Below are 26578 nucleotides of genomic sequence, written 5' to 3'. Positions count from 1 at the left end.
ATATTTGTTCCTAAGTTATTTATATGAGATATAAATAAGATGGAATGGTGAGTCTCATGCCAGATAACAAACATGATAGGCACTTATAAATGATAAGTAGGCCGAACCAGTGACACTTATGACAAGCACATGGAGTTTACTCTTGTCAATGTTTTGTCATAAATCATATCAGTGCATATAATCTTTAGACCTGAGATAGCACAGTTATCTTGTATATAGGTAGTTTGAGTTTGATACTGCTTTCATACTTGTACTGTGTATGGGTATATGGGCATGTGTTGGCTCCTACTAGTTATATATGGAGGTAGGTGTTGATCAAGATGGAATCTGTTCCTCTAAGTAAATAGAGATAAAATCCTATATTCATTTAATTGTTCTTGATGTTTCAAGTTCTGGCAGACAGATAGATTTATTCGTAAAAGAGTTTCTGATGAGAAAATCTTTTTAATCAAGAACTGGAATTAAAAGAGAACATAATATTCATAGCAAATGGAGTTTGACATAAACCATGACTCCAGCTTGAGTTGGGATTTTGTAACAGAGAGATTCTAGTTCATGGTAACATATGATTATAGGTTCATTTAAGGTAAACCTTATTACTAATTGGGTGGCTATGGCATGCTATGCTAGGTGTTAACCATGGTCTATGAGGTTCATAAAATGATTTAGAGAAATCATTTATGGTAAGAAAGAGTTCTGATGATATTAAGAGTTGATATAATGTCTCATTGCCAATTAGTGATGAGCCTAGTAAGTCACACACATACACAAGTTATCACCTAATTAAATATGATTTAATTAATTAATTATAGAGTTTAAATTGATTAATTAAATAGGTTTGGTTTGCAATTAGATTGCAAAGTCCCTAGCATGACTTGAAACCAAATCTAGATTATTGGATGTATAATATAAGTTAAATTTATATTTAAAGTGTTTAAATATGAATTTAATTAATGAGAAATTAATTAATAGAGATTAATTAATTAATTTATATTTGATATAAATTGATTAGAAGAAGAAAATAATTATTTTGGGTTAAGAACTCAAAATTAAGACACAGGGGCATTTTGGTCATTTTGCAGTGTGACACGTGGCACCATGAGATGGTGACACATGGCATAACACATAAGCTTGCCAAATGTTTTTTTAATCATGTAAGATGATTAAAATCAAGATTAAATATAGGTTTGACACTTGGCACAATGTGATTGGGTCACTTAAACCTAGAGCTAATCAAAGGGTGACATGTGGCAAGGGTTTAATGTGTTAACCTAGCTATTTAAGTGTTGTTATGAGAAAATAAAATATAACCAGCAGCCACACTCCTTTGTCACGCCACTTTGAGGGTTTTTATCTCTTCTTCTTCATCTTTTATCAATTCAAAGAGATTAGCCATCAATCTCTTGAATTAAGAACACTAGAAATTATTTCTAGTGTCCTGTTTACATCTTTAATCTCTTAAAAGGCAGAACTTGATTTTCTAATTAATAGAAAAAGCTTTAGAAGCTCTTCAAGGGCTGCCATAGGTGTTCTTGGTGTGGACAAGCTAGAGGGACAACATCCGTGTCACGAAGATGAATCTCAAAGCGCGAGACATTGCGGCGCATCAAGAGGTTAGTGTAATCATTCTTGATTTAATCTAGGGTTCTAAAATTAATCTGATTAATTTTAAAATCTTAAATGGCAAATACAGATCCAAAAACATATTAAAAGAGTTTTAATATGTTGTTTATCATTGAAATCAAATAGATAAAAAATAAATCTTGCATGATGCAGGTGACCCTAGGTGAAAATTTTTGAATTCAATGGTATAAACTTGTGTTTTTCACGCTTCCGTTCCTTCAATTGGTATCAGAGCCACTATATTTGCCATTTAGATTGTTGATTATATGATTTAATTGTGTGTTTGATCATGAGATCAAAAGTTCATTGCTAGTTGCAAAGCAAGTTGGCGGCATACTTGAAAAAATACCATCAATGGTGCGCATGGTTTGGCTTCCATGGGTGGTTTAAGGTTTGGCTTTTAATTCTGCAATTGTTGTATGATCTAAGGCCTATTCTTTGACTAATTAAAGTGTTTAATTAGTAGTTTTTATCACACAATTAAATTATGATTCAAATCAGAATTTTAAAAATTGTTTGAATGTGATTCAAATCTGAATTTTAAAAGTTGTTTGAATGTGATTCAAATCTGAATTTTTAAAGTTGTTTGAATCATATTTAAATCTGATTTTTTAAAATTGATTGAATAAAATTTAGATCTGATTTTTTAAAAAATGTTTGAATGTGATTCAAATCTGAATTTTTGAAGTTGTTTGAATGTGATTCAAATCTGAATTTTTAAATTTGTTTGAATGAGATTCAAATCTGAATTTTTAAATTTATTTGAATCATATTCAAATCTAGATTTTTAAGTTGAATATGAGATATTCAATTTAATTTAAGTATGTATGTTTTATTTAATTGTTAAATAGTGATATGCATGATGAATGATCATGGACTATAAAAGACCAATGTGATTGGATTTATTTCTTTTATGTTTCTTTGGGATTGTAAACTAATTAATTTATTTTAATTTATTTTGGGCATGTATTATTAAGTTTGTAATAATTTTTGGATTGTAATTTCATTTATTTAAGTTCTTGTAAATTCGCCTTGGTATGCCAAGGATTACTATGTAATATTGGATTGCAAGAAGTTCAAGGAGGTCAAGAGCATTGGTGGGACCAGTGGGAGGAATTCAAGATCAAGTGTTGATTATGTACTCCTTTAGCAACTCTTGTAAAATGAATGAATGAAATGCACCTAGGAATGCCCTGATTCAATTCTTGGTGGCTCGATTGAGTCCTTAGAAAGTCCATGATCATACCATATTTACTGCTTATCCATGAATGCATGAGATGTATGGGAATGTATGCAATTATATGATATATGCATGCTAAATGGATAATGTGCAAAGTGAGACCTTAATAGTAAATAGAATGACCATAAAATCTTCCAAACAAATGATTAAGTTGGAAATGCTATAATTAAAGTAATTATAACATAGGCCCTCCATTGGGGCAATTATTTTAAGAAATTTTAAATAGTTGCATAAGATGCAATTTATTTAAGAGATTTTCTTAAGAATAATTGTTAAGCATGAGATGTTGTAAATATGTAAATGGTTTAGTGGCCAATATTGGATGTACCTGAGGACATTAAAATTATTTGCATAATTCTTGGCTCAATGGGATCAACTTAACTAATGCAAGATAAGTCAATAATGGATGTACTGAGATTTTGAGCATTAGGGGCTAGGTAAAGGATTGAACCTCACATGAGATGTGATGGGCAAAGAGTTGCTCACTTATAGTTTATTGTAATTCCAATAATGGATGTACCTGAGGATGATCAATAGAATTATAAGAATTCAATCACCCACTAGAAATCCATCCAACTAGGATTTCCGTTTTCTACTTTGGAAGTGTAGGATTCGCTAAGTTAGTGGGAGGACCAATTTGATTAAAAGACCATAATCATTTTGGTTAATTACATGATACATTTACTAATTAATCTGGTTATTTTCTGCAGTTAATTTTCTGATAAAAATGAGCACAAAACAACCACCACCATCCAATATCCTTGCAAGCATACTTGATCACAATAGGTTGACAGGACCTAATCATGCGATTGGCTAATAAATTTGAAACTTGTCTGAACCTTGAACATATAGGATATGTTCTAGATTCAAATGTGTATGGTCCCTTACCTCCAGAGGCCACACAAGAGGAACATGAAACTTTGGACAAGTGGAAGGAGCATGATATGAGAGCTAAGTGTTACATGCTTGCTTCCATGAGTAATGAGTTACAGAAGCAACATGAGAACATGCAGAGTGCGAGTGAGATCCTCCTTCACCTACAAGAGTTGTATGGTGAGCACAACAGGAATGCTAGGTATGAGATATCTAGACAGCTATTCCATATGAGAATGTCTGAGGGACAGAATGTTGGGGATCATGTCCACAAGATGATTCGGATGATTGAGCAGTTGGAACATCTTGACTTTAACATGGATTTCCAACTACAGACGGATTTGATCCTTCAGTCCCTTCCTGAGTCTTTTGGGAATTTTGTGACAAATTTCCATATGACTAAACAGGAATGCACCTTAGCTAGTTTACTCAACATGCTGGTTATTGCCCAAAAGAATATGCCAGGCAATAAAGGAAAAGAGGTAGCTTTGGTTGCATCTTCTTCTACTGGAAAGTCCAACAAGAAGAAGGGCAATAAGAAAAAGAAACCTCAGATTCCTGATCCTTCCAAGAAAATAGCTAAGCAGAAAGGAAGACTAAAGGCGATGGTGGCAAGGAAAGTGTTTCCCTTGCCAAAAGGATGGGCATTGGAAAAGGAACGCCTGAGTATCTTGCTTCTCTGAAGGACAAGAAGGATACACCTTCGGAAGGTATGTCCATATCTTGTTATTTAGATTCGATGATACTCATAGTTCATCTGACTTGGGTTTTGAATCGGTGCGATTCTCACATTTCTAATGATATGCAGGAACTAGCAAATAGTAGCGACTTGCGTTCTCAAGATGTTAGAGTCCGGATTGGCAATGGCTCAAGCGTTGAAGCTTTAGCCATAGGATCTAAATCTTTTACATGTTTGGACATGTTTTGTGTTTGGATAATATTTTATATGTACTGATGCTTTTAAGAACATCATTTCTATATCTAGTTTGACTAGAAATGGCTATGAATTTCGATTCATCGATGATGTTTGCAATATTTATTTTAGAAATAAATATATTGGTTCGGGTTATATGAATGATGGTCTTTATTATTTGGATAATAATGGCAAACACAAATTGAATGCAAGTGATCTAAAAGAATGCAATGTCGTGGTGAAAACCAACTCAAGTTCAAAATATATTTGGCACTTAAGGTTATGTCATGTTGCAGAAGATAGGATTGCAAAACTAGAGAAAATGGGGATTCTATCCTCATTGGGCTCTGAGCCTACTCCAACTTGTGAATCTTGCCTTCAGGGAAAAATGACTAGATCACCCTTTGTTGGACAGGGGCTAAGAGCTGAAAATATTTTGGAGCTAATACATAGTGATGTATGTGGTCCATTTAAAGAAATGGCTAGAGGGGCTTTTCATTATTTTATTACCTTTATTGATGATAAATCAAGGTTTGGGTATTTGTATTTGATGAAATACAAACATGAATCTTTTGAAAAGTTCAAAGAATTTAAATCTGAAGTAGAAAATCAAACAGGAAAGAATATTAAAGCTCTTCGATCAGATCGTGGAGGTGAATATTTGAGACCTGAATTTGATGAATACTTGAGAGAGCATGGCATTGTTTCTCGGTGACTCCTCCGAGGCGCATACGGTGAAGGGTGTATCTGAAAGGAGAAATCGTACCCTATTGGATAAGGTACGTAGTATGATGAGCTATACTGATATGCCAATCTCCTTTTGGGGATTTGCATTAGAATCAGCTTTGTATATTCTGAATAGGATTCCATCAAAATCAGTTTCTTCCACACCTTATGAGATATGGCATGGAAGAAAACCAAGTCTTAAGCATGTTAAAATTTGGGGTTGTCCGACTTATATCAAAAGTGAACACTAATAAATTGGAGACGGATCGAGAAAAGGTCGATTTGTTGGATATCCAAAAGATAGTTTTGGATATTATTTTTATTTGCCTACTTCACAAAAGGTTGTGATAAGTAGAGATGCCACATTTCTTCAACAACAGTTTGTTCAAGAAGGAGGCAAAGGAAGGCAAATAGAGTTAGAATTGGAGAATTCTGACCAACCAACAGATCAGATGGATATAGATCCATCTAGTTAACCAATACCCGTTGATGAAACATCTACAGCTATTCCTCGTAAAACAACCAGGGTATCACACCCACCAGTGAGATATGGTTTTCTTCATGAAGAAGAACAAGAGTTGTCTACTCATGAAGAAGTAGATCATGGAGATGATCCACTTACCTATGAAGAAGCTATATCAGATATAGACTCTTCAAAATGGATTGATGCTATGAAATCTGAGATTGATTCCATGTATAAGAATCAAGTTTGGGATCTTGTTGACCCACCTGAAGGTATTATACCTATAGGGAACAAATGGGTTTTCAAGAAGAAAATTGGTTCTGATGGAAAGGTAGAGACCTATAAGGCAAGGCTAGTAGCGAAAGGGTTTCGCCAAAGGCAAGGAATCGACTATGAGGAGACTTTCTCACCTGTTGCCATGCTTAAATCAATTAGGATTTTATTAGCAATAGCTGCGTACTATGATTATGAGATTTGGCAGATGGATGTCAAAACAACTTTTCTCAATAGATACATTGAAGAAAACATTTTCATGGAACAACCTAAGGGATTTGAATCCCAAGATGGTTCCAAGGTATGCAAGCTAAAGCGATCCATTTATGGGTTGAAACAAGCTTCGAGGAGTTGGAACATCCGTTTTGATGAAGCCATTAAATCCTTTGGTTTTATCAAAAATGAGGATGAGCCATGTGTATATAAGAAGGTTAGTGACAGCGCTATTACTTTCCTTGTCTTATATGTGGATGACATACTGTTGATGGGTAATGACACAGGCATGTTGACGACTATAAAGGTATGGTTGTCAAATACATTCTCCATGAAAGACTTAGGGGAGGCAACCTATATTCTTGGGATTCGCATCTATAGAGATAGAGCGAAATGAATAATTGGTTTATCCCAAAGTCTATACTTGGAAAAGGTGTTAAAGAGGTTTAACATGCTTGATTCCAAGAGAGGATTGTTACCAGTGAGACATGGTATCCATCTTTCTAAAGAGATGTCTCCAAAGACACCTGAAGAAAGAGATAAGATGGCCAGGATTCCATGTGCTTCGGCTATTGGAAGTTTAATGTATGCAATGTTGTGTACTAGGCCGGATATCGCATATGCTGTTAGTTTGACTAGCAGGTATCAATCCAATCCAGGTTTGGAACACTGGATAGCTGTCAAGAATATTCTTAAGTACTTGAGAAGAACTAAGGATTTATTCTTGATTTATGGAGGTGGAGACTTGCAATTGGATGGTTATACTGATTCTGATTTCCAATCAGATATCGATGATAGAAAGTCTACCTCTGGATATGTGTTCATTTGTAATGGAGGTGCGATCGGTTGGAAGAGTTCCAAGCGAGCACATTGCAGATTCCACTCTGAGGCTGAGTATATTCTTTGCATCGGATCTTTGCAAAGGAAGTTGTTTGGATTAAAAAGTTCGTGACAGAACTTACAGTAGTTCCTTCCATTGAGTCAGCAGTTCCATTACACTGTGACAACAATGGAGTAGTCATACAGGCTAAGGAACTAAGGTCTCACCCAAAATCCAAACACATAGAAAGGCACTACCACATTATCTGAGATATAGTTGGGCAAGGCGATTTAGCCATGCAGAAAATAGCATCAGCTGAAAATCCAGCTGATCCATTCACTAAGCCTATGTCACAGACTCAGTTAGACCGACATCTTGAGAAGATAGGTCTAAGATATTGTAATTAATGGCTCTAGTGCTACTGGGAGATTGTTAGTAGTATGCCCTAGAGCATATCATTTAGTATGTATCTTGTACATATTTTATTAATAAATGGCATTTCCACTTTTCTGTTTATATAATATATTTATGTGTAATAAAAAAGGTCCATTGATATTTTGTTGGAAATATTATTCTTAAGTTGTTAAGAATATGAGTGACAATATTTCTAGCACAAAGTATCATAAATAGGTTCACAATCGAGGATACTTCATAATAAGGACATGACTTATCCAGAAAGATTGTATTCATGTTTGTTCCCAAGTTATTTATATGAGATATAAATAAGATGGAATGGTGAGTCTCATGCAATATAACAAACATGATAGGCACTTATAAATGATAAGTAGGCCGAACCAGTGACACTTATGACAAGCACATGGAGTTTACTCTTGTCAATGTTTTGTCATAAATCATATCAGTGCATATAATCTTTAGACACGAGATAGCAGCTTATCTTGTATATAGGTAGTTTGAGTTTGATCGCTTTCATACTTGTACTGTGTATGGGTATATGGGCATGTGTTGGCTCCTACTAGTTATATATGGAGGTAGGTGTTGATCAAGATGGAATCTGTTCCTCTAAGTAAATAGAGATAAAATCCTATGTTCATTTAATTGTTCTTGATGTTTCAAGTTCTGGCCAGACAGATAGATTTATTGAGAAAGAGTTTCGATGAGAAAATCTTTTAATCAAGAACTAGAATTAAAAGAGAACATAATATTCATAGCAAATGGAGTTTGACATAAACCATGACTCCAGCTTGAGTTGGGATTTTGTAACAGAGAGATTCTAGTGCATGGTAACATATGATTATAGGTTCATTTAAAGTAAACCTTATTACTAATTGGGTGGCTATGGCATGCTATGCTAGGTGTTAACCATGGTCTATGAGGTTCATAAAATGATTTAGAGAAATCATTTATGGTAAGCAAGAGTTCTGATGATATTAAGAGTTGATATCATGTCTCATTGCCAATTAGTGATGAGCCTAGTAAGTCACACACATACACAAGTTATCACCTAATTAAATATGATTTAATTAATTAATTATAGAGTTTAAATTGATTAATTAAATAGGTTTGGTTTGCAATTAGATTGCAAAGTCCCTAGCATGACTTGAAACCAAATCTAGATTATTGGATGTATAATATAAGTTAAATTTATATTTAAAGTGTTTAAATATGAATTTAATTAATGAGAAATTAATTAATAGAGATTAATTAATTAATTTATATTTGATATAAATTGATTAGAAGAAGAAAATAATTATTTTGGGTTAAGAACTCAAAATTAAGACACAGGGGCATTTTGGTCATTTTGCAGTGTGACACGTGGCACCATGAGATGGTGACACATGGCATAACACATAAGCTTGCCAAATGTTTTTTTAATCATGTAAGATGATTAAAATCAAGATTAAATATAGGTTTGACACTTGGCACAATGTGATTGGGTCACTTAAACCTAGAGCTAATCAAAGGGTGACATGTGGCAAGGGTTTAATGTGTTAACCTAGCTATTTAAGTGTTGTTATGAGAAAATAAAATATAACCAGCAGCCACACTCCTTTGTCACGCCACTTTGAGGGTTTTTATCTCTTCTTCTTCATCTTTTATCAATTCAAAGAGATTAGCCATTAATCTCTTGAATTAAGAACACTAGAAATTGTTTCTAGTGTCCTGTTTACATCTTTAATCTCTTAAAAGGCAGAACTTGATTTTCTAATTAATAGAAAAAGCTTTAGAAGCTCTTCAAGGGCTGCCATAAGTGTTCTTGGTGTGGACAAGCTAGAGGGACAACATCTGGTGTCCTGAAGACGAATCTCAAAGGCGCAGACACGCTGCAGCGCATCAAGAGGTTAGTGTAATCATTCTTGATTTAATCTAGGGTTCTAAAATTAATCTGATTAATTTTAAAATCTTAAATGGCAAATACAGATCCAAAAACATATTAAAAGAGTTTTAATATGTTGTTTATCATTGAAATCAAATAGATAAAAAATAAATCTTGCATGATGCATGTGACCCTAGGTGAAAATTTTTGAATTCAATGGTATAAACTTGTGTTTTTCACGCTTCCGTTCCTTCAACATCTACACAAATCACAAGAGCTTGAGGTATCTAGACACACAAAAGGAGTTAAATTTAAGACAGAGGAGGTGGCTAGAACTGATCAAAGACTATGACTACTTAATAGATTGTCAGCCAGCGAAAGCAAATGTGGTAGCCGATGCCTTAATTCGCAAGACTATGGCCAGTTTAAGGGTTTCTCCTTTATCTATGATGCATGAGTTGAGGGCACTGCATGCTAATCTGGTGTAATGATCCTAAGTTCGGTAGTGCGTTCTACTGTTCTGGTGACCAGTGTTGTTTGGACAGCTAGAATGCTTAGAACTACACTTCAATATGAGTGAAGAGACATAAAATAATGAAATACAAGAAAAGAAAATACAAGAAAAATAAAGGAAAAATAATAGCAAAGAAATGTAACCAAGTTAAGCGAGCCGAGAACCCTAGCGATGGGTGACCGCACCGGGAAGTCGCGGCATGGACGGTTGACTAGCCCTGGACCGCGAGGAACCCTAGAAAATATTTTTAGGACTTAAATAGACACCTATTGAAGTACAAATACCATTAGAAATATCAAAGAAAAATTAATTAATTAGTACAAGGAAAAGTGAGAAATCGAAAAACGGACAAAACCCGGTGTTACCGAAAAATCGGGAATGCAACCCAAACAGGGGCATTGTGGTCATTTGACACCTCGAGTTGTCTTTTGACCTAAATTTCCATTAAAAATACATGATATTACACTTGGAAAATATAATGAAAAATTAAATTAGTGGTACCTAATGTAAATAGCAAAAATGGGGAGTTAAATGTGGGAATAAGGAAAGTTAAGGTTAAACTAATATTAAATTAAGCTTAATGCTCCACTCACCCATCAAAGTGGACCATTAACTCACCATTTGGATAGATTTCATCTTCTTCCTCACCTTGCAAGGAACCAGCCAAAATGCTCTCAAGGGAAACCACCATTGCCGTCCACCTTGGAGCTCCATGCATGTGAGATTCAAGCTCCTTTCTTGGCACTTTCCTTCATTAAAGATTGTCCATACATCTTGGGCAGTAGATAGGCAACAAGAAGACCAAGTTTTGGAGAGGTTTTGAAGAGTTTCCAAAGTGGTAAGTTTGTGTTTTTGGGTTATGGCTTCATTAAAGTTAGTAAGAATGTTATGGGTACTTGAATTATGGAGAGATTTTTGAGGTTTGATGTTTAAAGGGAGAGGTGTATTTTTGGCAGCCATGGAAACTCCTTGAGGACAGTTTATTCTTGCTTGTAAATGGTAGATTAAAGGGTTGATTAAGTGTTTATTTGGGTGATGTATATTAAGTATATGTAAATGTGTACTTGAATTTGGAAGCTTGGAAATTAATGGAGTGTGATATATGAATCGGAAGCTTGATTTGGTGAACCATAAAAATGTTATTTCATGTTTGGTTTATGGAATATTAATGTTGAATCATGGTACTTGTTGTGGCAGCTTGTGTATATGTATGATGGTGTGAGGTTGGACATGTAAATGAGCTAGGTTAGATGATTGAATTGTTGTAATTTGAGCTTGAAAAATTATGTACTAAATGGTTCATATTGAGTGTGATTATAAGCTGCCAAAATGACCAACAAAATGTTGTGAATTGTGTTTAGGTTATGGTACAAACCAGAATTGGCATAAATGTTTAGTTTTGTAAATGTTAAAAGTGTCCTTTGATGAGTAATGAATAAAATGCAATAGGGCAGTTTATGTTTTGGGCCTAGAACCTTAAGTGTGTGGCTCTAATTGGTATGAGACCAATTGGAGGTGAAACTAGGCACAAAATGTGCCAACTTTTATGAAGAAAGCTTACCAAAATTCTGCTTGTAAGGTAACTTGAAAAGTGACCAAATTCGGATTAATGCAATTAAGGCCTGAAAATTGACCATTTGGGCAATAGTTAGTGTTTAGGCCATAACTCACTCAAAACAGGTCCAATTGACCTGAAAGTTTTACCATGAATAATTAAGACCTATATCTACAAGTCTTATGAAGACACCAAAGCCCATAAATTACCATAGGCAAGTCAAAAAGCTTGCACAAATTCGGGTCCAAAAACTGGCCAAACCAAAAGTGACCTAAAATGACCTAAAGAGACCAATTTTGATGCATTTTGACCAGCAATAGTAAAATGACCATTACTTGGTCTACATAACTCAGAATGACCAGAAAAATGACCTAAAATTTTGCCCCACATGCAATCAGACATAGATCTACAAGTTTGTAGTTTTGACCAAAACCCAAAAACTGAGGGAACTAGGTCATCCGACTAGGTCAAATTAGTATACCGGAATCCGACAAATTACAATAAAATGCAACAAACATGGAAATCAATTGGGTAACATGTACCAACACTAAAAGGCTATCAAATGTGACATATTAGTAACATCAAGACCTAATTCACCTAGACTGTATCGAAGGTCAACATCTTAGGTTGACTAAGGAAATAATAGAACTCAATGAATTAATTATTAAGCATTATCGTTAGAGACAGTTTAAATGAGTACTGAAACACTTCAAATTGTGTTTCTTAGTTAGCAAAGACTCAGAGAAAGGGAAGGAAACACTGAGTCAGAGCCAAGAGATGGTTATCAAAGGTTTGTGTACAATAGTTATTTCTTTTGAATTTTTCAATTGAAATAAATTATGATTATTTGTATGTTATTGCTTTAAATTGTGTTTGTGCATAATAATTTTGATTTCTTATTTTCTACTTAAAAATTTATTTGAACATTATAGTTTTAAATTGTGTCTGTGCACAATACTTTTTATATTCACTGCTTTTACTAGAAAATTTATTTGGAGAAATGAGTTACGAATAATTTTTTATTGTTTTGGCTTTGAGAATCTTATTTGGAAATTATTGTGTTGCCTACTTTGCAAATAGAAATTTTGAGATAAAATATGATTTGTGGTTTGTATGAAATATTTAAATATTGTGATTTGGAATTATTTTGATTCACACTTGGCATGACACTGTTACTATGTTTCTCCTCTATTTATGAGGTTAGTGTGATTAGTTTCCTCCCTCTCTGGTTTATCAGTTGAGGTTGTAGATCGGATGAGTACTCATTATATAGCTAGCTTCCTCCCTCATTGATTTCGATTAGTGGGGTTGTAGATTGCTTTGTCGTGGTGTACAACAAGGCATTGATCGGAAATTTTGTGTCATGGTTTAAGTTGTGTATGAATTGGCAACACTGTGTTTATTAAATTATTTGACCGAAAATTTTTTTGTAATGAGCTTTGATAATTTGTGAAATGTAATTGTGCAGCATTTAAATTGTGTTATTGATTTGTAAAACGGTTTTATTCAGTTATTTGATCAGATTGTATTATTGATTGGCAAAACTGTATTGTTCAGTTATTTGATCAAATGGTATTATTGATTGGCAAAACTATATTATTCAGTTATTTGATCAAATTTGTGTTATATGAACTTTATAAATTGTAAAATGGAATTGTGAACTATTTGATTTGTGAATTGTCAATAAAAGATTTATGTATCACATTTCAAATTGTTATTGTGCACCACTGAGTAAATTTTACTCAGCGATAGCTTTTCATTACTATCGTAGGTAGACAGACTGACAGGGCAGCAGACTATGCTGCTAATGCTATATTGAGAGTTCATCGGGTATAATGAATATACTATATTTTGCATTTTGTATTGTAATGTATGTTCACTGTATGTATATAGTGTTCTTGGTTTTGAGCAGTTGTAAATTAAAATTATACATTGAAGTTGTAAAATAAATTGTAAAATTATTTTGGGCTTGTAAAATTTGTACTATATTTCTTTTATCTCAGTCATTAAAAATACTGAAAGATTATTGTGGATTTGAGTTTACAAATGTTGGAGTTTGAGATTGAGAAATATATTTGAAGTGCTTTTTACAGGTTTTTCAAGAATTGTTTTATTCAAAATACAGATGGCACTCCGCTAAAATTTTTACAGAAATTACTAATAATTCAAATGTCTTAGTTATTTCACTTCAGTTCAAAAAAGTTTTTAACACCTGTAAATAGTGCTCACCACTGTAAAAAAAAAAAGTAAGAAAAGTCTTAAAATCCCTTGTAGTATATTTAATGGGTTATCAGTAGACGAAGTTGGTAATTCATTTAGGCATACTACGGGATCATGTTATGCCTTACAGAGGGTAGGGTGTGACATGTTTTGGTGGTATCAGAGCTAGTTTTTAAATTCTGTTTTCACCTGTAACTTGAATATTCATTCTTCATAGTACAACTGCTCAATGTCATTTTTTGATACATACAGTACATTACATTATGAATATGCACTAACAGGAGGAAATCTCTTTGTGTTATTTGCTCAGGAGGTCTAAGATCCTCGCATTGACTATGGAAGAGGGTGATCGTTCAGTCGATCAATCTATAGAGGCTGAGGTACAAGGGGATGCCCCAGCCCCACACAATGTTAGTGGTTCAGCAGCACTAGCCTCCGCAGTGCCGCAGTTTCCTGTTCAGTTCTCTTAGCAGATGGCTGCAATGTTCCAACAAATGGCTGGTAATGTGCCTACTCAAGTCCCAATACAGACACCAGTGGTACAATCACAGTCTTCTGCTAGACAGTATGACAAATTGATGAAATATGGGGCTACAGAGTTCAAGGGGATAGTAGATTCTCTAGAGGCAGAGCAGTGGTTAGAGAGGTTGGATAGGGTATTCAAGAAACTGCACTACACAGAGGAGCTCAGATTTGAATACTCAGTATCTTTGCTATAGGGGGATGCTTATGACTGGTGGAAAACCATTCCCCACAGTCTGATAGAACCTGCAGTGTTAATATGGAATGACTTTCTCAGGGAGTTCAGACAAAAATATGTCCCTGATGCTTATGTAGACCAAAAGCTGCATGAGTTCCTAAGTCTGAAACAGGAGAGTAGATCAGTGGCAGAATATGAAAGGGAATTTTCTCGCCTAAGCCATTATGCAGTAAGTCTACTTTCTACCAACAGGGAGAGATGCAAGAGGTTTGAAACCGGCTTGAAGCCTAGTATCAGATTACAAGTGGTCGGATTCAAACACACTAACTTCTCTGAACTTGTTTCTCAAGCACTAGAATTAGAAAGAATTGAATCTGAAGCAGCTCCTGAGAAAAAGAAATTAGAGAAGACAGAGAAAGAGGGAAAATCAGTAGAATAGAGTCCCAATGGTCCTAATGGAAAGAGGAAGAACCATGGGGGACACAGCAGAGGTGGCAAGAAGTCTGGTAGGGGAAGATATTCAAGACAAAAACCTCCTCTATCTGGTCAGCAGAGTACCAGAGGTTCCTACCCTCCCCGCCAATGTGAAACTTGTGAAAGATATCATGGTGGGATATGCTACAAGGCTATTGGAGCCTGTTATAATCATGGAGGCATAGGACACTTTGCCAAGGACTGCATTAGTACTCGCAGAGTTGGACCACCTCCTACTACTGCAGAAGGGTCAATTCAGAGCCCTGTCACCCGAAGTTCACAACCACCCAGCAGAGGTAGAGGCAGGGGTAGAGGTAGCTAGCAGGCAACCAAGGCACAGTGAAACAATCAGAATAAGACAGTGCTCCGGTCAGAGTCTATGCAATGAGACAGAGAGAAGAGGCTGAGACATCTGATGTTGTGGCTGGTACCTTCTCAACTTTTAATCAAGATGTGTTTGTGTTATTTGATCTGGGTTCTACCCATTCTTATATAAGTGCTAGCATCATTGATTGCATTGCTGTTCCATATACAAAAATGGACTTTGAGGTGCTAGTAGCAAGTCTGCTAGGACAAGAGGTCGGGGTTAATAGAATGTATAGGGATTGTCCTTTGGTAATCCAAGGACACACTTTTCTATCTGATTTCATTGAAATGCCCTTCAGAGATTATGATATCATCTTGGGCATTGATTGGTTAGCCAGGCATCACGCCATGATTGACTGTAGACTGAAGACAGTCACTTTTGGCCTTCCTCAGTACAGTGATGTGGTAAAACATGGGGAGAGGCAGCTATTGCCATCAAACATTATTTCGGCTGCACTAGCCAGAAAAATGATCAGAAAGGGGTGTGAAGCATACTTGGCACATATGGTAGACACCCAAGTGGGGAGTCTAGCATTGAAAGACATCCCTATAGTATATGACTTTCCAGATGTGTTTCCTGATGAATTGCCAGGATTACCTCCGGAAAGAGAAGCACAGTTTGAAATTAATGTTATGCCTGGTGTGGATCCAATCTCCATAACACCATACAGAATGGCACCAGCAGAGTTGAAGGAGTTGAAGATACAGTTGCAAGAACTACTTGAAAAGGGCTTTATCCACCCTAGTGTGTCACCTTATGGAGCGCCAGTATTGTTTGTTAAAAAGAAGGATGGCACTCCTCGCTTATGTATTGACTACTGACAGTTGAATAAGGTGACAATAAAGAATATATATCCTTTGCCTAGCATTGATGATCTGTTTGATCAGTTGAAGGGTGCAGCTGTATTCTCCAAAATTGATTTGCGATCTGGTTATTATCAGTTGAGGGTGCAAGAGCTGTCACACCCTACCCCTCTGTAAGGCATAACATGATCCCGTAGTATACCTAATGAATTACTAACTCCGTCTACTGATAACCCATTAAATACACTACAAGGGATTTTAAAAACTTTTCTTACTTCTTTTACAGTGGTGAGCACTATTTACAGGTGTTAAAGACTTCGGTGAACTGAAGTGAAATAACTAACTCATTTGGTTTATTTGGAATTTCTGTAAAAATTTTGGCAAAGTGCCATCTGTATTTTGGACAAAACAGTTCTTCAGAAAACCTGTAAAAAGCACACTTCAATATATTTCCAAATCTCAACTCCAGTACATTTCTCAACACAATAATTTATCAACTCAATTCCATAGAAACTTTTCAAAGTCTGAGATAAGGAAATATAATATAGCTTTTACAATCCAAAACAACTCATAATCATTTTACAACCTTAAGTCATAATTTGAATGTACAACTGCTCAAAACCAAAAACAAAATATACATACAGTGTCATACATTACAGTACAAAATGCAAAATATTAGTATACTCATTATACCAGGTAATCCCTCACTGGATGTATATGCAGCCTAGTCTGCTGCCTGCTCTCTCTACTGCGGCAAAGAATGAAAGCTATCGCTGAGACAATGTCTCAGTGGTGCACAACATTAACCAAATACAACTTTAAATCACAACTCATAAACCATATAAATAGTGGATACGTAAAACCATAGTTAAATTCAAGACAAAGGATGTCATAAGGAATTTAAACTCCAATTCACAAATTATCAAAATTCATAATAACACAATTTAGTCAAATAGTTTAAGAATACCATATTGCCAATTCATACACAATTTGATCAAATAACTGAACTATACAGTTTTGCAAATCAATAACACAATTCGATCAAATAACTGAATAATATCGTTTTGCAAATCAATAACACAATTCGATCAAATAACCGAAGAATACATTGTTGCCAATCAATATCACAATTTAAGTCATGACACAATTTTTTTCGTACATGCCGTGTTGTACACCACGACAAGACATGCTCACCCCAATAATCGAAATCAATGAGGGAGGAAGCTAGCTATATAATGAGAACTCATCCACACTCACCTGAGACTGGGAAGTCAAGAGGGAGGAACATAATCATACTCACCCCAGACTAATAAGTCAAAGAGGGAGGAATATATCACACTCACCCCATTAATGGAGGAGGAACATAGTATCAGTGTCATGCCAATTGTGAGTCAAAACAATTCCAAACATTTTATTCAAATGATCCGTAAGAATCCAATAAATTTCCAAAGTTGTAATTTCATTCACAAAATGGCAACACAATTCGTAATTCACTTCAATTTCCACAAAACCATTTCTGAGTGCTTTTCAATCAATAAGTATCCATCAATGTCATTCAAACAATTTTTCACAGTTTCAAACCATTCACAATATTTTTCAATCAGTAAGTGTCCATCAAACACATTTTCACAATTTAAAACAATAATATCCAAATAGTCAATATTTATTTCAATTGAAAATAATTTAAAAGAAACAGTTGTTGTTCACAAACACAATTTAAAACAATAATATACAATAGTTATAATTCATTTCAATTGAAAAATTCAAAAGAAATAGCCGTTGTGCACAAACCTCTGATGACTGTCTCCTGGTCTTGACTCAGTATTTCTTTCCCTTTTGCTGAGTCCTTGTTAACTGAGAAACACAATTCGAAGTGTTTCAGTACCAAATTAAATTGTCTCTATCGATGGTGTTTGGTAAATAATGCACTGAACTCAATTATTCACTTAATCACCTAATATACCGACCCTCATTGCGTTTTAGGTAAATTAGGTTTTAGTGTCGTTATTATGTCACACTCGATAGGGTTTTAGGTTTGGTACGTTTTACCAAAGTCATTTCCTTGTTTAGTGCATTTTAGTGCAAATTGCTGGATTCCGGAACACTGGTTTGACCTAACCGGACGATCTAGTTCCCTCAGTTTTCGGGTCTCGGTTGAAACTACAAACTTGTAGATCTAGGTCTTATTGCACGCGGTGCAAAATTTCAGGTCAATCCGAGTTAAGTAGACCAAGTTATGGTCATTACACTATTGCTGGTCAAGTGGTACCATTTTAGGTCAAATTGGTCAATTCTGGTTCAGCCAGTTTTTGGACCCGAACTTGTGCAAGTTGTTTGACTTGCTTATGGTCATTTCTGGGCTTTGGTGTCTTCATAATACTTGTAGGTATGGGTCTTAACTATTCTTGGTTAAAATTTCAGGTCAATTGGACCTGTTTTGAGTGAGTTATGGCCTAAACACTAACTGCTGCCCAAATGGTCAGTTTTCAGGTTTCAATTGCACTTAATCCGAATTGGTCATTTTTTTATGTCACCTTGCAAGCAGAATTTTGGTATGGTTTCTCAATGAAAGTTGGCACATTTTGTGCCTAGTTCCACCTCCAATTGGTCTCATACCAATTGGAGTCACACAATTCCATTTATAGCCTAAAACATATACTGCCCTTAACACATTTTAAAAGCATCAATCCAATTACACATTCAACAATTGCATCTTTACTTCCCAAACCATTTTGCACTTATACCATATCATGCTCATTCAATAGTTTACATTATAGCAACCTTGGGCAGAATACCATGAGCTTATATACACCATAGATAACTCCTAATTTACAATATCCAATTCTAAACAATTTTCCATATATTATTCCTAACCAATACATACAATTTACACTACCAATTTACCCACATTATCACCATTATTTCATATACATATGCTGCCATTTTTTTGTACCATAATTCAACCACTTTTCATGAACTTAAACATTACCAATCTTCACCATGAGGCTGCCCAAGTAACACATATACATCAAGCTTCCATTTTAACTTTTCAAACTTACAATTCAAACTATATACATGGTAAATCATTCCTATACATTTAAACACTTAATTCAACACCTCAAAACACCATTTACATGAAGAAATAATTCATTAACCTTGATATTCCATGGCTGCCAAAAACAGTACCTTCCAATAACTCAGCAATTCTTCCAATTTCTTCCATAAATCAACTCCTCTCAACACTAACACAAACTTTAATGAAGCAAAAATGGAAAACAAGCACTTACCTATCTTTGAAGCTTGTTAAATCTTCTTCAAATCTCCCCCTTTTTGCCCCAAAATGCTGCCCAAGATGTGTACTTCAACTTTAGTGAAGACAACTTCCAAGAACTATGGCTAAAAATGGAGTGCATGAAGGTTGAGTGGGGTTTGGCTATGGAGTTTTAAATGGTGGTTCACTTCGCCATGGATAACAATTTGAAGAATGAGATGATTTTTAGTGGAGAAATCTGTCCACAAGTTTTATAGGTGTCCCACAATTCATGGTTAGTGGAGCACTAACTTTGGATTAATGTTTAATTAATTTCCAAGTTCCATAATTTGCAATTTGCCACCAAACTTTCACTATTTATATTTCATTTCTATTTTTCATTTTTCATGCAGTTTTCAAACTTTAATTTCATTTATTTGTCAAGGACATTTAGGGCAAAAACCAACTCGGGTGTCAAATGACCACAATGCCTGTTCGGGTTGCATTCCCGATTTTTCGGTAACACCGGGTTTTGTCCGTTTTTCAATTTCTCACTTTTCTTTGTACCAATTATTTAATTTTTCTTTGATCTTTCTAATGATATTTATACTTCAATTGATGTCTCTTTAAGTCCAAAAATATTTTCCGTGGTTCCCATGATCCGAGAGCTAGTCAACGGTCCACGCCGTGACTTCGGTCACAGTCACCATCGCCGGGTTTTTCGCCGCTTAACTTGGTTACATTTCTTTGCTATGATTTTTCCTTTGTTTTTCTTGTATTTCCTTTTCTTGTATTTCATTATTTTATGTCTCCTCACTCATATCGAAGTGTGGTTCTAGGCATCCTAGCTGTCCGGACAACACTGGTCACTGGAGCAGTAGAACGCACTACCGAACTTAGGGGTGTTACAATTCTCCCCCCCTTAAATAAATTTCGTCCACGAAATTTCTACCCAGTAGCCATCTTACAATAGTCATACGTTTATTTTTCCTTTCTATATGATCGTATAATCTTCTTTTTCTCAAATTTGTATAAGACTTTTAACAATCTAATACAATGTTTACTTTGTTTGGATAACACCAATCTCCTCTTACTATTGTGTTGTCTAATATTTCGGTTCACGTTGCTTCTTGAATGACCCTTGAGGTCATGTTAGAATCATTCATCAGTCATGGGTCCTCTGACCATTCTAATCCATAGTCTTCCTCACATTCGTAATATTTCTTTGTTATATATGAATCAACTGTTCAAATCTCTACTTCCATAACTCTTTTTATCTGTCAATATTCTATAACTTACTTCCTTTTGTACTGAACTATAACCTTTCGATATTTTAACTTTTGAGTTTTAGATCCCTAAGTAGGATTTTCAAACTTATTTCTAACAATTAAATTCTGTCCTGGCATAACTATACCAAAACAGATGCCGTTGGCAACTATTCTCATCTAGGTGTACTATCGGGTAGTACGTAGCTCTACACAATAATCTCAAGTCGATCATGTCTGCGACTACGGTATAAACATCAAGAACATTGCATAGTTACTACGATACATCCCAATAGATCAAACTTTGTTATCTTTTATTCTTTTTGAATTCACTGATATTCGAATCTTATTCTGATTACAATATCCATTAACAATTTCTAACAATAACCTCCTTGCCCTCATCTAGAGCAATTCCATTACTGCATCTTACTTTTATGTCCTCTTACCTTACATTAAGTAGGCTGGCCAATTAGCTTTGTAATTTATGGTGTGTTAGAAAATACTTTTCGCCGATAAACTCTTTCAAAACTAATTTCACTTATTATCACAATCCTTATCTTAAGGGCTAATCACTAATGCATCAAAATTTATTCCCCTGTAAAGGAATAACAACAGAACATATAGTTCTAACACTAACATAAAAATATGCAAACTCCAGGTCAAACAATACATATATATATATCTTAGTTGCTAATTGAGAAAGTACCAGCAATAATGTCAAAAGTCTAAGCCTCTTCTCTCTACCGTATAGCGTATACTCTAGTTGAAGCATCACCCTGTTTTGGCTGATTCACAGTACTCTGACTTCTAGGTGTACTACCCCTACCTCTACCTCTGCCTCTACTAACTGATGGTGAACTATTTGGGGTAGAAACTTGGGTTGATCCCTTTGGTGTAGTAAATGATCCAGAACGACTTGGATTTACACAATCCCTAGCAAAATGGCCAGTCTCTCCACAGTTAAAACATGCTCCTACGGCTCTATAACATAGCCCACTATGTGGTTTACCACAAGTTTCACAAAGTCGATCTGACAGCGCATTTCTGGGTTTCTGTTGAGTTTGCTGATCGGATCGAGGTGGTTTCTGTCCAAAAGATCTATCTCTACCGGACTTCTTACTATCTCTGTCGTATCCCCCAAAGTTTTTCCTCTTTCCAGTAGGACCACTAGAACTCTGTTCTGCTGACTTTCCCTCTTTTTCTTTCTTCTCTGATTTCTTTTTCTCAAGAGCCGCTTCAGATTCAATTCTTTCTAATTCTAGTGCTTGAGAAATAAGTTCAGAGAAGTTGTTATGTTTGAATCCGACCACTTGTAATCTGATACTAGGCTTCAAGCCGGTTTCAAACCTCTTACATCTCTCCCTGCTGGTAGAAAGTAGACTTACTGCATAATGGCTTAGGCGGGAGAATTCCCTTTCATACTCGACCACCGATCCCCTGTTTGGACTTAGGAATTCTTGCGACACGGTCTACATAAGCATCAGGGACATATTTTTGCCTGAATTCCCTGAGGAAGTCATTCCATGTTAGCACTGCAGGTTCTACCAGACTGTGGGGAATGGTTTTCCACCAGTCATAAGCATCCCCCTGTAGCAAAGATACTGAGTACTCAAATCTGAGCTCCTCTGTGCAATGCAGTTTCTTGAATACCCTATCCATCCTCTCTAACCATTGTTCAGCTTCTAGAGGATCTCGTCCTTAAACTCTGTAGCCCCATATTTCATCAATTTATCATACTGCCTGGTAGGAGACTGTGGTTGTACCACTGGTGTCTGTATTGGGACTTGAGTAGGCACATTACCAGCCATTTGTTGAAACTTTGCAGCCATCTGCTGAGCGAATTGAGCAGAGTACTGTGGTACTGTGGGGGCTGGTACTGCTGAACCACTAACATTATGTAGGACTGGGGCATCCCCTTGCACCTCAGCCTCAATAGATTGATCGACTGAATGATCACCCTCTTCCATGGTCAATGCGAGGATCTTAAATCTCCTAAACAAATAACATAAGGATATTTACTCTCGTTAGTGCATATTTATACTATAATGTACTGTATGTATCAAACAATGATATTGAGCAGTTGTTCTGTGAAGAAAGAATATTCAAGTAACAAGTGAAAACAGAATTTAAAAACTTTGCTCTGATACCACTAAAACATGTCACACCCTACCCCTCTGTAAGGCATAACATGATCCCGTAGTATACCTAATGAATTACTAACTCCGTCTACTGATAACCCATTAAATACACTACAAGGGATTTTAAAAACTTTTCTTACTTCTTTTACAGTGGTGAGCACTATTTACAGGTGTTAAAGACTTGGTGAATCAAGTGAAATAACTAACTCATTTGGTTTATTTGGAATTTCTGTAAAAATTTTGGCAAAGTGCCATCTGTATTTTGGACAAAACAGTTCTTCAGAAAACCTGTAAAAAGCACACTTCAATATATTTCCAAATCTCAACTCCAGTACATTTCTCAACACAATAATTTATCAACTCAATTCCATAGAAACTTTTCAAAGTCTGAGATAAGGAAATATAATATAGCTTTTACAATCCAAAACAACTCATAATCATTTTACAACCTTAAGTCATAATTTGAATGTACAACTGCTCAAAACCAAAAACAAAATATACATACAGTGTCATACATTACAGTACAAAATGCAAAATATTAGTATACTCATTATACCAGGTAATCCCTCACTGGATGTATATGCAGCCTAGTCTCACATGCCTGTCTCTCTACTGCGGCAATGAAAGCTATCATTTGAGACAATGTCTCAGTGGTGCACAACATTAACCAAATACAACTTTAAATCACAACTCATAAACCATATAAATAGTGGATACGTAAAACCATAGTTAAATTCAAGACAAAGGATGTCATAAGGAATTTAAACTCCAATTCACAAATTATCAAAATTCATAATAACACAATTTAGTCAAATAGTTTAAGAATACCATATTGCCAATTCATACACAATTTGATCAAATAACTGAACTATACAGTTTTGCAAATCAATAACACAATTCGATCAAATAACTGAATAATATCGTTTTGCAAATCAATAACACAATTCGATCAAATAACCGAAGAATACATTGTTGCCAATCAATATCACAATTTAAGTCATGACACAATTTTTTCGTACATGCCGTGTTGTACACCACGACAAGACATGCTCACCCCAATAATCGAAATCAATGAGGGAGGAAGCTAGCTATATAATGAGAACTCATCCACACTCACCTGAGACTGGGAAGTCAAGAGGGAGGAACATAATCATACTCACCCCAGACTAATAAGTCAAAGAGGGAGGAATATATCACACTCACCCCATTAATGGAGGAGGAACATAGTATCAGTGTCATGCCAATTGTGAGTCAAAACAATTCCAAACATTTTATTCAAATGATCCGTAAGAATCCAATAAATTTCCAAAGTTGTAATTTCATTCACAAAATGGCAACACAATTCGTAATTCACTTCAATTTCCACAAAAACCATTTACAGTGCTTTTCAATCAATAAGTATCCATCAATGTCATTCAAACAATTTTTCACAGTTTCAAACCATTCACAATATTTTTCAATCAGTAAGTGTCCATCAAACACATTTTCACAATTTAAAACAATAATATCCAAATAGTCAATATTTATTTCAATTGAAAATAATTTAAAAGAAACAGTTGTTGTTCACAAACACAATTTAAAACAATAATATACAATAGTTATAATTCATTTCAATTGAAAAATTCAAAAGAAATAGCCGTTGTGCACAAACCTCTGATGACTCTCTGGTCTTGACTCAGTATTTCTTTCCCTTTTGCTGAGTCCTTGTTAACTGAGAAACACAATTCGAAGTGTTTCAGTACCAAATTAAATTGTCTCTATCGATGGTGTTTGGTAAATAATGCACTGAACTCAATTATTCACTTAATCACCTAATATACCGACCCTCATTGCGTTTTAGGTAAATTAGGTTTTAGTGTCGTTATTATGTCACACTCGATAGGGTTTTAGGTTTGGTACGTTTTACCAAAGTCATTTCCTTGTTTAGTGCATTTTAGTGCAAATTGCTGGATTCCGGAACACTGGTTTGACCTAACCGGACGATCTAGTTCCCTCAGTTTTCGGGTCTCGGTTGAAACTACAAACTTGTAGATCTAGGTCTTATTGCACGCGGTGCAAAATTTCAGGTCAATCCGAGTTAAGTAGACCAAGTTATGGTCATTACACTATTGCTGGTCAAGTGGTACCATTTTAGGTCAAATTGGTCAATTCTGGTTCAGCCAGTTTTTGGACCCGAACTTGTGCAAGTTGTTTGACTTGCTTATGGTCATTTCTGGGCTTTGGTGTCTTCATAATACTTGTAGGTATGGGTCTTAACTATTCTTGGTTAAAATTTCAGGTCAATTGGACCTGTTTTGAGTGAGTTATGGCCTAAACACTAACTGCTGCCCAAATGGTCAGTTTTCAGGTTTCAATTGCACTTAATCCGAATTGGTCATTTTTTTATGTCACCTTGCAAGCAGAATTTTGGTATGGTTTCTCAATGAAAGTTGGCACATTTTGTGCCTAGTTCCACCTCCAATTGGTCTCATACCAATTGGAGTCACACAATTCCATTTATAGCCTAAAACATATACTGCCCTTAACACATTTTAAAAGCATCAATCCAATTACACATTCAACAATTGCATCTTTACTTCCCAAACCATTTTGCACTTATACCATATCATGCTCATTCAATAGTTTACATTATAGCAACCTTGGGCAGAATACCATGAGCTTATATACACCATAGATAACTCCTAATTTACAATATCCAATTCTAAACAATTTTCCATATATTATTCCTAACCAATACATACAATTTACACTACCAATTTACCTACATTATCACCATTATTTCATATACATATGCTGCCATTTTTGTACCATAATTCAACCACTTTTCATGAACTTAAACATTACCAATCTTCACCATGAGGCTGCCCAAGTAACACATATACATCAAGCTTCCATTTTAACTTTTCAAACTTACAATTCAAACTATATACATGGTAAATCATTCCTATACATTTAAACACTTAATTCAACACCTCAAAACACCATTTACATGAAGAAATAATTCATTAACCTTGATATTCCATGGCTGCCAAAACAGTACCTTCCAATAACTCAGCAATTCTTCCAATTTCTTCCATAAATCAACTCCTCTCAACACTAACACAAACTTTAATGAAGCAAAAATGGAAAACAAGCACTTACCTATCTTTGAAGCTTGTTAAATCTTCTTCAAATCTCCCCCTTTTTGCTCCCAAAATGCTGCCCAAGATGTGTACTTCAACTTTAGTGAAGACAACTTCCAAGAACTATGGCTAAAAATGGAGTGCATGAAGGTTGAGTGGGGTTTGGCTATGGAGTTTTAAATGGTGGTTCACTTCGGCCATGGATAACAATTTGAAGAATGAGATGATTTTTAGTGGAGAAATCTGTCCACAAGTTTTATAGGTGTCCCACAATTCATGGTTAGTGGAGCACTAACTTTGGATTAATGTTTAATTAATTTCCAAGTTCCATAATTTGCAATTTGCCACCAAACTTTCACTATTTATATTTCATTTCTATTTTTCATTTTTCATGCAGTTTTCAAACTTTAATTTCATTTATTTTTCATGGACATTTAGGTCAAAAACCAACTCGGGGTGTCAAATGACCACAATGCCCCTGTTCGGGTTGCATTCCCGATTTTTCGGTAACACCGGGTTTTGTCCGTTTTTCAATTTCTCACTTTTCTTTGTACCAATTATTTAATTTTTCTTTGATCTTTCTAATGATATTTATACTTCAATTGATGTCTCTTTAAGTCCAAAAAAAATATTTTCCAGGGTTCCCCGCAGTCCAGGGCTAGTCAACGGTCCACGCTGTGACTTCCCGGTGCGGTCACCCATCGCTCGGGTTTTTCGGCTCGCTTAACTTGGTTACATTTCTTTGCTATGA

This window comes from Hevea brasiliensis, chromosome 8, assembly GCF_030052815.1.
Source record: "Hevea brasiliensis isolate MT/VB/25A 57/8 chromosome 8, ASM3005281v1, whole genome shotgun sequence".
Taxonomy (NCBI): domain Eukaryota; kingdom Viridiplantae; phylum Streptophyta; class Magnoliopsida; order Malpighiales; family Euphorbiaceae; genus Hevea; species Hevea brasiliensis.
The sequence above is the reverse complement of the archived record's forward strand: the minus strand, read 5'-3'. Positions refer to the sequence as shown.